Source organism: Protopterus annectens, chromosome 6.part0 (genome assembly GCF_019279795.1).
Source record: "Protopterus annectens isolate FY-2018-M chromosome 6.part0, PAN1.0, whole genome shotgun sequence".
Taxonomy (NCBI): Eukaryota; Metazoa; Chordata; order Ceratodontiformes; family Protopteridae; genus Protopterus; species Protopterus annectens.
The window spans coordinates 1660734561-1660748184 of record NC_056737.1 but is presented as its reverse complement, the minus strand read 5'-3'; the positions used below and the strand labels follow the sequence as shown (position 1 = coordinate 1660748184).

Below are 13624 nucleotides of genomic sequence, written 5' to 3'. Positions count from 1 at the left end.
AAAATCCATAAAAGGGAAGTCACCCCTGATCATTATTAGTAAAAAAATACGAGCACTCATAAAATCAACTAAGGCCAATTTTGAGAGAAAAATTGCCATGGATTCAAAGGACAATCATAAGGCCTTTTTCAGCTATGTTAGGAACCTGGGTGGAAACTCCCAGATATGCTCAGAATTAGTCCAAAATGATACAAAAATCACTGAACCCACAGACATTGCCAACATACTGGCAGACAGGTTCAGTGCAAACTTCACCCCTCTCCCCTAAAGGAGAGATAACTATCCCAGTGGAGTGTAGCCTCCCAGACATCTCAAATGCGCAGGTGAAAGCTGCTCTCTCTAAAGCTAAAAACACAGCATCAATGGGACCGGATGGTGTCCCCGGCTGTGTGCTACATGAGCTAAATGAGGAATTAAACCCGCACATAAGGCAGCTGTTTAATCTTAGCCTTACCACAGGATACGTGCCCAAGGAGTGGCGTCACGGCAACTGTGGTCCCACTCCACAAAGGCGGTGCCTCTACGGACCCTGGTAATTACCCCATAAGCTTAACAAGTCTAGTCTGCAAAGCTATGGAGAGGATCATAATGGAGCTCATAAACAAAGATATAGGGGACTTGCAGACATTGGACCCGACCCAGTTTGGCTTCGTCAAGGGCAGATCATGCCTTTTGAACTTGGTCGACTTCTTGAAACAGTCACCAAGGCCACTGATGAGGAAAGGCAGTCCATACAGCCTACCTTGACCTTGCAAAGGCTTTCGCCAATACCCCACTCGGGTATTGTAGAAAAACTTACCAGCTTAAATGTAAACCCATATGTCACAAGATGGGTTGCAAACTGGCTTAAGGACAGAACCCACAGGGTTAGAGTTGCTGGCGCTATGTCAGACTCCAAGCCGGTCACAAGTGGTGTCCCACAGGGCTCAGTCCTTGGCCCCCTATTGTTCGGCATCTACTTCTCAGAAGTACAGGCCAACATGGGAGGACTTTGGCTGACAAAGTTTGCAGACGACTGCAAACTGGGCGCCATAGTGGAAAGTGCATCGGACACGGATATCCTTCAGAAGGGAGTCACAGAAACAGATAGCTGGTGCCAGAGCCATGGCCTGAAGTTAAACGCCAAAAAATGTATAGTCATACCCGGGAAAAACCAGGTAACCCCAAGCTACCATATAGGTGGCAACCCACTAAGCACAGAAGAGGTTATCAGGGACCTGGGGACCCAGGTTGACAGTGGCCTTTCTTTTGACACTCACGTTGCTAAAGTGGTTAGAAAGACCTTCTACATTGCCCACCTGATCATGAAGGGATTCACATCCAGATCTAGTGAGGTCATTGTTCCCCTGTACTCTTCACTTATCAGACCAATGATCGAGTACAATGCCCCATTCGGGATGTATCTCACCCGACATCTGCAGCAATTGGAGAGACCCCAAAAGTTCCTCACCAAAAGGATAAAAGGGACTCCAAAATCTGTCATATGCTGCTAGATTGAAGAAACTCCAGCTCTATTCAGTCGCATATCGTCTGCTCAGAGGTGACATGTGCCTGACATACAAGGCCATGTCCAACCCGGAATTAAGGGACATGCTCCACCTCAAAAAATCCAAATCCACCAAAACCACTAGAGCAAGCGACTTAAACCTTAGCACGGATATAAATAGGACGTGCTGGAGGGATAGATTTATCACTCAGAGACTCCCTATGCTGTGGAATAAAATCCCTGTCCATGTGAGGCAGAGCACCTCGCTGGCTCTGTTCAAGAGAAATCTTGACCTGTGGATGGGAGATCGTAGGTGTACCCCGGGAATCATCTCTGTGTCACTGCTGGACACAACAAACTAATGGGCACAGTATTTTTTCATATAAGGGGTGGCGTAAGCCACAAAACTTTGGGCTAGGCTTATAAATGCCTTAGGGCAGATAGCCTAGTATAAACCTATGAACCTATGAACCTATATAGTTAGAGATTGGAACTATTAAAAAGTAAAATAAAAAAGTTGTGCAGTTTTCAGTAAAAAATTATCAGTTTTTCACTGACGATGGAAGAAATGGATTATATACCAGAGTCTGAGAATTACGAGGAAGAAATTAGCCATGAGACTCATAATGGTAGCTAAGATGTAACATAACCTGTGATTAAAGAAGCTGAAAAACTGAAAAAGAAACTAAATGTGACGGAGATCAAAATAATTTGGAAGCCATAAAATTAAGTTCTGGAACTTGTCTGGAATACCCGGAGTTCATACAAAGCAAAAAGTCATGGTAAAAAAAACAAAGTGGAGCTCCCAGCACATAGCTTTGGAGCCTTTGAGATAGCAAATGTGTGAGGTTTATGAAAAATTGGCCAAAACAGTGAAGTGATTTATTCAGATAAGACAATATTTAAATTGGAATGAAGGAGAAGGCAAGAAAGCAAAACTCAAGGCTGTATAGAGTTACAGAAATAAAGGGTAGCAAATACTGATACAATATGCAAAGAATGGCAGAGTGGTGGAGTGGCTTAGCAAAAATCACTGGGAAAAGCAATGATGAAATACTTACCTTTTATGAAACTGCAGCTAAAATGTGGGTAACTCTGACCACTGCCGAGAGGACTTTTGACCTGTTATAGAAAGAAACAGAGATTGTGGAAATTGTGGTAACCAGGATGAAAAATGCAGGTAGCACAAAGACCCATATTTCTGCAGAACTCTGAGGTGACTATGAAAAACAGACTAAGATTTGTCAATGGGATAGAAAAGTTTAAATGAATAAAAACTAACTGTAAACTGTCATTCCCTGCTGTCTTGTAGGTAATATGTTACGGGAAATGTCTGGATTGATTGGTTTGCAAGATAAAAGTTCTGTTGTGAGACTAGTATAACTGCAATCAGTATAGAAAGAATAAAGAAATAATCCAGCTGAGAGATGTCAATATTGTCAGAGAAATGAAGGATGACATCTGATTCTGAGCAGGAGAAAGAGATGGACAGACTGGAAAATTCTACCTGAAAATGTATAATGTGAAAGGCTTTCAGAAGCAGCCACAGCATCACTAAATAAATATACGTACTCTCAAAGATTAAAATATTCTCTAAAGAACCAGTCACAATGAAAAGTTTAAATATATTTAATAATAAACAGTAAAGAACAAGAAAATACTAAATGTCTATTAAACAGTAAAGAACAAGAAAATACTAAATGTCTATTTACAATAGACACCAGAGTTTCAGACACAGGAAATATTAAAATAATATGGATGTAAAGATTCAAACAGATACAGAAAAACAGTACTTAACTAATCTCATTATATTTTCCTGACTGATCTAAAGAATTACTATTCTCTGATTACTTACTAAAGCAAGGCAAGATGACGTAGGTGAAGGGACGTTCTTGTCAGGTTTCAAAAACAGACTGCTCTGAGACTTCTGTCTCATCTGGTATTAAAACATCATTTTTGTCCTGGATTACTGAATAACATCACACACACATCTGGTCATCTGACTTCTGTTTCCCATACATCTCATTGTACTAGTAACTGAACCAGAATCAAGCACATGTGTCAACAGTACACACACACACACACACACACACACACACACACACACACACACACACACACACACACACACACAGCTTTGCAAGGATCTGTTGCAGCTTCTGAAAGTCATAAAACAATTTCAAACTTCCACACTTTCAGAGAAGCAATTACTTCACCCTCAAGGACAATACAGAAGGTTTCCTAGTACAGACTTTGTCTCTGGATGCACTAAGACCTGTGAGATACAATCTTTATGGCTCTTCTCTTTCAGTATCCTCTGTTACAATGTATTCATTTCAATAGTTACCATACAGTCTGACATATGGGTATACTTCTTTTTTCTGTACAACAGGACTCACTGTTGGTACATTTAACACAAACAACTTTACAAATACATTTTCAACACAAGCACCTGTACAAATCAGTTTGCTATACAAATGACATATAACCCTTTAGAAAATTACAGCTATCTGTGCTGGCATATGTTACAAATCCACTGCCCTACTTCTCCTGGCATAGCTAGCAATACCTTGCATCGTCACAGGCAGCACTGGATATTATTGTACTATACAGGAGCAGGGTATATTTAAAGGTAAAGAGTGACTTTGTAATGTATATGTTGGAGTATCAGTATGACATTGTAATAGGGTAATGTAACTAGCCTGGTAGCCTATTTTGCTGACATAAGGTTTTATGATGAGAGGATCAAAGCATGACAACTTAGACAAGAAATAGAGAATAAAAGTGTTCACTTGCCAGTTTATGATTACTAAGCCTGTCTGTAGTGTGCAAAAGTTGGATCTCAAATGGAAACATGATTTGATATTGCAGGTCCTGACACTTCAAAAAGTTAAGTCTTATACTATCAAAATATAGTACATTGCCTGGCTCTGTGATGCAGAGGGGTGGAGTCCTTACTGCAGCTCAGTAAATACGGGTTCCATTAATGGCCCCATCACTGGAGGAGCCAGGCATGCAGGGAGAGGAGTGGTGGGGGTATAACCTGCAGGCCTTTCCTCATAGGTTCATACTAGGCTATCTGCCCTAGGGCATTTATAAGCCTAGCCAGAGTTGTGTGGCTTTCACCACCCCTTAGGTTGAAGAATATTATACCCATTAGTTTGCCGTGCCTCTGTCCAGCAGTGATACAGAGATGATCCCGGGGTAAACCTACGATCTCCCATCCACTGGTCAAGATTCCTCTTGAACAGAGCCAGCGAGGTGCTCTGTCTCACATGGACCGGGATTCTGTTCCACAGCATAGGGAGTCTCTGGGTGATGAATCTGTCCCTCCAGCACGTCCTATTTATATCCGTGTTGAGGTTTAAGTCTCTTGCTCTTGTGGCTCTGGTGGATTTGGATTTTTTGAGGTGGAGCATGTCCATTAATTCCGGGTTGGACATGGCCTTGTATGTCAGGCACAGGTCACCTCTGAGCAGACGGTATGCGACTGAATAGAGCGGAGTTTCTTCAGTCGGGCAGCATATGGCATATTTTTGAGCCCCTTTATCCTTTTGGTGAAGAACTTTTGGGGTCTTTCCAATTGTTGCTGGTGTCGGGTAAGATACATTCCGAATGGGGCATTGTACTCAACCATTGGTCTGATAAGTGAAGAGTACAGGGGAACAATGACCTCCCTTGATCTGGATGTGAATCCCTTCATAATCAGGTGGGCAATGTAGAAGGTTCTCCTAACCACTTTGGCAATGTGAGTGTCAAAAGAAAGGTTACTGTCAACTTGGGTCCCCAGGTCCCTGATAACCTCTTCTGTGCTTAATGGATTGCCACCTATGTGGTAACTTGGGGTTACCTTGTTTTTACCAAAGGGTATGACTATACATTTTTTGGCGTTTAGCTTAAGGCCATGGCTCTGGCACCAGTTATCCGTTTCTATGAGACCTCTCTGAAGGATATCTGTGTCTGATGGATTTTCAACTATGGCGCCCAGTTTGCAGTTATCTGCAAACTTTGTCGGCCACAATCCTCCTATGTTTGCCTGCACTTCTGAAAAGTAGATGCCGAACAAGAGGGGGCCCAGGACTGAGCCCTGTGGGACACCGCTTGTGACCGGCTTGGAGTCTGACATGGCACCAGCAACTCTAACCCTGTGGGTTCTGTCTTTGAGCCAGTTTGCAACCCATCTTGTGACATATGGGTTTACATTTAAGCTGGTGAGCTTTTCTATGATACCCGAGTGGGGTATTGTGTCGAAAGCTTTTGCAAGGTAAAGGTAGGCTGTGTGAACTGCCTTACCCTCATCAATGGCCTTGGTGAATGTTTCAAAAAAGTCGACCAAGTTCAAGAGGTATGATCTGCCCTTGACAAAGCCGAATTGGGTAGGATCCAATGTCTGTAGGTCCCCTATGTCTTTATTTATGAGTTCCATTATGATCCTTTCCATAGCTTTGCAGACCAGGCTTGTTAAGCTTATAATACGGTAATTACCAGGGTCCGTAGAAGCACCGCCTTTGTGGAGTGGGACCACAGTTGCCGTACGCCACTCTTTGGGTATGTATCCTGTGGTAAGGCTAAGATTAAACAGCAGCCTTATGTGTGGGTTTAGTTCCTCATCGAGTTTGTGTAGCACACAGCCGGGGACACCATCCGGTCCCATTGATGCTGTGTTTTTAGCTTTAGAGAGAGCAGCTCTCACCTGGGCATTTGAGATGATTGGGAGGCTACACTCTGCTGGGATAGATATTTCTCCTTTTGGGGGGGAGGGAGGGGAGAAATTTTCACTGAACCTGTCTGCCAGTATGTTCGCAATGTCTGTGGGTTCAGTGATTTTTGTATCATTTTGGACTAATTCTGAGCATATCTGGGAGTTTCCACCCAGATTTCTAACATAGCTAAAGAAGGCCTTATGATTGTCTTTTGAGTCCTTGGCGATTTTTCTCACAAAGTTGGCCTTGGATGATTTTATGAGTGATCGTAGTTTTTTACTAGTATTGATCAGAGATGTCTTCCCTTTTAGGGATTTTGCTCTATCTTGTAGTAGCTTTCTCCTCTTGTTGTAAAGTTTGTTTATGGCTGGGGTCCACCAGATCGGGCGCTTGCCTTTGGTGGAAAGGGTCTTGATTTTATTTGGGATTGCTTGATCCATGCAATCCTGGAGGTGCTCATAGAAAGCATTTGTAAGGGATTCAGCAGCGTGGGTTGTGGTTTCCAATGGCTCAGGGGCCTTGAAAGATACCACACCAGTCTTAAGAAGTGTGAAGTTGGCTTTTGAGAAGTTCTTCACTGTGGTCTTTTTTGCTGGGGTTGGGGGCGGGATGTGGATCTCCAGTGAGATTAATTTATGGTCTGATCTCACCAATGAGGGATATACTTCCGGTGTGGAGCATTTTGCCCCCATGTTTGTGATGATCAGGTCTAGTATATTTTCTCCTCTTGTGGGAATGGTGACAAGTTGTTCCATATCATTTGAGTTTATGAACTCCAGGAACCTTTGGGCTAGGGTATTGAGGCTTGAGTAATGTTCCCAGTCTATGTTTGGGTAGTTGAAGTCACCCAATATGATGGTGTTTGGAGAGACATTTATACTCTCCAGTGTCTTCAGGAAGGCTGTGTGGGGTTCCTGAGTTTGAGAGGGTGGCCTGTAACATGCTACAAACTGTAGAGCAGTTTTGCCTATGGTTAATTGCACCTGAATGCTCTCTGATGCTTCGTGAGTTGCCACCAGCCTGGAGGTGTGGGTATCCTTGATGAATATGGATACACCCCCTCCTTTTGTGGTACAGTCCGGGTTTTGGGGCCGGAACGCATGATATGAGGGGAAGAACAGGATGCTTGGGAAGCACATAACGATTTCTGTTGTGGAGACAAGAAAATCACTTCCCATACTTGAGGGAAGCAGTAGGGCTGCTAGCTGGCAATGGGTCTTTTGAAGTGAGGGGCAACCAGTGTGGACAATCCACTGTATGTCCCCCTGGGCTCTGGAAACCAGAGGTCCACGTGGGAAAATTTTGGGCTATGCAGTAAAACTTCAAACCACCCATAACAGTGACCTATGTGATGGCCCTTCCCATTGAGCTTCCTCCCTAGTAACGAGGGATGAACTGGCCACCTGGCCTACAGAGGGAAGGCAGTGGGGACAAAAACTGTTGAAAAAAGAAATACAGCAAATTCCAAAACTTATTGTTATACTCTCAAACCATTCTTTCAACTTATGGGACCTGTACCACCACACCCCTGCTTCTTATATATAACATAGGTGTGTGTGTGTGTGTGTTTACATGCATACATTATATATCTGTGTGTGTGTGTGCTTGCGTTTACATGCATACATTGTATATCTGTGTGTGTGTGTGTGTGTGTGTGTGTGTGTGTGTGTGTGTGTGTGTGTGTGTGTGTGTGTGTGTGCATGCGTGTATGTTTACATGCATACATTACATCTGTGTGTTTGTGTGTATGGCTGCAATTGCATTTTTGGCTCATTCTTGTTTTTGTCAAATACTGCAGCAATACAACTGCAAAGTTTCAGTACGAGATCAGCAAACATGTGGGAGGTGCCTGGGTGGAGGGTGAGCTTGCCCCTTGCAAAAACGTTTTTGCATTTTTTGTTTATTTTGGATTCTGCAGTCCACTGATGTCCCATGATATGTAAGATTCTTGCCAAAAAGAAAATATGACCATATACGTATATCTATCTATATATATCTATACAGACACATAAATATATATATATATATATATATATATATATATATATATATATATATATAAGAGAGAGAAAGAGACATGGGTATGCTTAAAATGAGCTAAACTCACTGAGATCTAAATACTAAATACCAACAAAAAATCTAAAATATTAAAATAAATAAATAAAAACAAAATGTTGACAAATCTCACCACATCCAAAAACAATGTTTTGCAGGGGGCAGGGTCCCTGCACCCCCCACACCCTCTGCTAAGTATATATACAAAACTCAGAGGTTGAACAGCAGCAGGGAAAGGGTATAGATTCTTCCTTAGTATAATTTGAATTTTGTAATATATCTGAATAAAAATTATTTTGGTTTGTCATTCACAATCACTCAAAGTTTAGTTAATGTGAATGTTCTGGATTTTTCTGTGACTAAAACTTTAGATTGCATTTTAAGTACTTCTTTGTTCAGAAAACTCTTTACTAAAAAATCTTTGTTGTCATTGTCTAGCTGCTACCCAAACCATATCAAGAATAAAGTACAGCTGTGTACAATCTTACCATAATAGTAGATGTCCTTGCCTTCACTGCTGCAGTATTCTTAACATATGGGATTCCTTGCTGTGGAAGCCCAACACCTGGCCAATCTACCAAAGACTGTTGTTGCTTTAAAGGTACGCCAAACATTACCCAAATGCTCCTTGTGTGGTGTAGGGCATAAAGGTGATGTTCAGGCCTACCATAGTCAGAACTGATTGCCCCAGTAGGAACACCAGTCCAAGGAACCCAAAAGATAATCTGTACATCCAGGAAGGAAAAGGACTAAGAGGAAGGAGGGAGGGAGGGAGTGAATACTGCAGCAGTGAAGGCAAGGACATCTACAGTTATGGTAAGATTTTACAGAACCATACTATGTCCTTACATTCACTGCTGCAGTATTATTAACATATAGGAGAGTGCCATGGCTCACATATAGGAGAGTGCCAAGGCTCAAGAAGAGACGAGGGGGGAAGAAGCAGAAGAGTCCCCTAAAAAGCCATGAAGAATATCACTAGCAAAACCAGCCCTAGCAATAGAGAAACCACTCAACTTGTAGTGCTTGGTAAATGTATACACACAAGTCCAGGTAGCTGCTTCAAGAACAGAATTAGTATCCAAGCCCTTGAAAAAAGGCATCTATATCATATTATCGACAGCTCAGGTTGTCTAATCCTAAAACACTGACACCTAAGCTTCAAAAGCTTACAATAGCGAATGGCCACATAATCAAATTCTTTCCTCTGGAAAGAATTCTCGTGGCCGTAAACAAAATAAACAAACACACCCAAACATAGTGGGGTGCTGTGCCCCCCACACCCCCTCAACTAAACATACCAACTCAGAGATTGCTCTACTTTGGGGAAAGGGCAAATAGCTTCATATGTAGATACTAGGCTATCGGCCCTGGGACCTATACAAGCCCAGCCAAAAAGGTACCCTGGCTTTTGTCACCGAAGAAAATTATTTTCCTGTGCCACTGTCGAGCAGAGCCACAGAGGTGATCCCTGGGGTGAATTTCCTATTTCCCATCCAATCATCAAGATTTTTCTTGAAGAGTGCTAATGAGGTGCTTTGTTTGATATAGATAGGTAGTTTATTCCAGAGTATGGGAAGTTCTTCGATAACGGCCAAGCAAATTCTTTCCCAAGGAAAGAATTCGATTATGTGGCCTTTCGCTATTGTGAGATTTCGACTCTTAGGTGTCGATGTTTAAGCATTCGACAACCTAAGCTGTTGATAATACAATAGGAACCCAAAAAAAGCACCAGAAGAAGCCACAGCTCTGGTAGAATGAGCCCTGACTGAAGAGGGAAGGCTCTTGTCATGAAAAGTGTAACAAATCCAAGAAGAAACAGTTTCCTTGGATAAAGCAAGTTCCAGAGATCTAGGATAAAAAGAAACAAACAACTGATCAGATTTTCTCATAGCCTTAGTCTTATCCAAATAAGCCTCGAGTTGCCTATGTGCATCCAAAGTATGCAGCACCTCTCACTATCGGTTTGCAGAGAAGGGAAAAAAAGCAGGCAGATTAATAGACTGATTCAGTGATGACTCATTAAACACCTTAGGCATAAAAGGATTAGTGTGCAAGGACACAATGTCCTCATTAAAGATAAAAAAAAGGAGGGCAAGCCATAATGGCCTGTAACTCAGACACCCATCTGGCAGAAGTAAGAGCTAACAAAAGAACAGTCTTCCAGGAGCAATGTTGCAAGGAAGCTGAAGTGGCAGACTCAAAAGGAGCCTGAGTCAACATCTCCAAAAGAAAAGTAAGATCCCAGGGAGGAGGAACATGCTTCCTGGGAGGTCTAATATTAAGGACACCTTTAAGAAATTGTTTCACCTCAAATCTACAAGCTAAAGGAGGAGAAAAAGGCACACAAGCAGAGATGGCTGATGTGTGCCTTAACAGAAAATAGGCCAAACCAGCATTGAGTAACTCACACAAATAAGAAAGAACCAAAGGAACATCCACAGTAAGTGGGTCCACGTTATGAGAGAGACACCAAATAGAAAACATCTTCCATTTGGATAAGTAGGATTTCCTAGTAGTAGGTTTTCTGGCCTCCTGCAGGACTTGCAGCAAATCATCAGGAAAAAAGGTGTCCAGGAGGAATTAAAATCTTATCAATCACAGTGTCAGTTGAAGAGTGGATATGTGGGGATGGATGAGAGACCCCTTGTCTTGTGAGAGTAGAACCACCCTGTGAAGTAACTTGTGATGATTGCCCCTGGCTAAATGCAGAAGAAGAGCGGACCAGTGTTGTAGCAGCCAAAATGGAGTCACCAACAAGATTTTAGGAGCATCCAGTTGAATTTTGAACAGGACTTTCAGAATGAGAGGAAGGGGGAGGGAATGCATAAAGAAACACCCCCTTCCATGAAAATGAGAGGGCGTCCTCCTTCCACACCACAAAACAGAGGATGTTGTCTGTTCAGAGGGGAGGCAAAAAGATCCATTTGAGGCATACGGCACTGGTGGATAAAGTCCAGAAACACATTCCTCTGAAGCATCCATTGATGGGACTGAGTTAAGGACCTACACACACACAGAGTGTCTGCCACAATGTTCTAACCAGATATAAACTGCCTGAAGAGTCACTTGATACTTGACAGAGCAAGATCCCATACCAAAAGTGCCAACCGACAAAGATAAGATCTCATTCCTCCATGTTTGTTGATATACCACATCACTGTGGTACTGTCTGTGAACACCTTGAGAGGTCCTGGAGAGAAAAAGAGGATAAAAAACCTGAACAGCCAGCAGGAGAGCTCTCATCTCTTTGACACTGATGTGCTCCTTCTGCTGACAAGGCGACCAAACCCCCTGAACTTTTAGGGGCCAAATGTCGCCACCCCATCCCATGTCTGAAGTGTCTGTGAACAATTCCAGAGAGGGAAGGGGGGGTGAAAATGGGTCCCCGAATTCAGCGACAACTGCTGAATCCACCAGTGAAGTTCCTGTCTGAGACAAGGAAGAAGATGAACTAGAAAGTCTAGAGGATGTGCATGTTGAAACCACAATGATTTTAGAAACAAATGAAACTTTCTCATGTGAAGTTTGGCTAGTGGGTGCATTGGAATGGTGGATGCCATGAAACCCAGAGTTCTCAGAAACTCTCTGGCAGTAATGAAAGCCAGGACAAGAAGAGTGTGGAAGAAATAAATGAGAGTTAAAGCCTTTGGAGGGGGCAGAGAAGCCAAAATTGGCACCGTCTGAATCTTGCAACCCAGAAAAACATCATCATGCAAAGAAGTCATAGAAGACTTTTTGAAATTGATAGTGAACCCCAGACTCTGAAAGGAAATGGCAAAATAAAGATTTTGTATAAGGGTTTCTGGAAAGGATGAATGAATCAACAGGTTGTCCAAGTAAGGAAATATATGGATCACTTAAAGCCTGCAAAAAGCAATCACAGGAGCAAGGCATTTGGTGAACACCCCTGGGGCAGTAGAAAGGCCAAAGGGCAAAGCAGAGAATTGAAAATGCCGGGAAGCAACAGAGAAATGCACAAACTTCCTGAAAAGAGGATGTATCAGAATATGGAGATAAGCATTCTTGAGATTCAGAGACCTCACATAGGCCTGAGGGAGCAAGATGGGAAAAAGAATCTGAAGGGACAACATCTGAAAGGAAGGCACTTTTAGAAAAGTGTTTAAATGGCAAGAGTTCTAGAACAGGTCTCCAAGTGCCCTATTTCCTGGGCACAAAAACAGTCTGGAGAAAAACCCTTTCCCCCTTTGGGACATGGGCACCTCCTGAATAGTACCCTGATTCAAGAAATTTTGAAGAACCTCTAGGAAAAAGGGAAGCTGTTCCTGAGGAGGCAGAAGAATGCCTGCAAAAAGAGGATGGGATTTCCACACCATGAAGTACCCCTGACGAATGACAGAACCCAAGAATCCTGAGTGATCTGAAGCCAAACAGGAAGAGAAAGAGAAAGATGAATGTGGCTGGTAAAGGAAGGATAGTCATACAGCACTTGTTTTGGAAGGAAGACTTCAGAGTCCCTGAAAACTGAGGAGCCTTAACAATTGGAGTCTGTTTGCCATTCTTTCTACCTTTAGCAGAAGGGTGGGATTACCTAGGAACAAAGGCAAGCTTAGTGGGGTAGTTTCTCTGAAATGTAGGCACAGGAAAAACAAACATGTGCTTAAGCTCCTTTAAGGCCTTACCCTTATTGTCAAGGAATTTAAACAAACCAGCAGCAGCTTCTCCAAACAAAAGTTTAGAATCCAGAGGAGCATCCATCAACTTAGCCTTAATATCATCAGGTAGAGGTTGAAGCCTAAGCCAAGAATACCCCCTCATCACTGAAACAAAAACAGCAGCCCTAAAAGAGACATCTGATGCATAACTATATTTAATAGAATGATGAACAACTTAAGAGGAAGTTCCTAGCAAAGAAAGAACAGAGGTTTTAACATCAGAGTCTGGAAAATCAGAAATAAATTAACAGCCCCGAGAAAGAGGAACCAACACATACCTAGACATATAGGTCTGATGATTAATAGCCCTAAAAGCTACAGTAGCAGAACTGTAAAGCTTCTTACCCAGCCTTCCCATAGCTCATAGCTCTTCTGTCCTTGTCAGAAGGCAATAACTTGGCAACGTATGTCCTATCAGAGGCTACATACACTATAAAGGGGTCAGCAGCAGGACATTTATATAAAAAAGAACAATCCTTAGGCACCCTAAAAAACCTATCAGTTTTTTTAGGAGCAGTGGGCAGAGAATTAGATGCTTTACAGACATTGGAAAAAGCATCCAGTAAAAGCAGCCAAAACAGGAAGAATAGCCACAGGCTTATGAGATTCCAACTGCAGCAACTCACAGCACCTCTTATGGATATTAGAGACTTGAGCACAATCCCACTTAAAAAAAATCCATCATCCTAGAGAGAGTGTGCACC

General features: G+C 42.5%; 1 protein-coding gene across 3 annotated transcripts in view; it reads right to left on the bottom strand.

Annotated features, from left to right (window-relative positions):
• Positions 1–13624, bottom strand: part of DYNC2LI1 (dynein cytoplasmic 2 light intermediate chain 1) — a 1063586-nt gene that overhangs the window by 1026649 nt on the left and 23313 nt on the right. Inside the window, exon 2 of one of the 3 annotated variants that reach the window (XM_044075072.1) lies at positions 2548–2608. The exons of the other annotated variants lie outside the window; for them this stretch is intronic. The gene's annotated coding sequence lies outside the window, so the exon portion shown is untranslated. The remainder of the gene's footprint in view (positions 1–2547; positions 2609–13624) is intronic. 3 annotated transcript variants of the gene reach the window in all.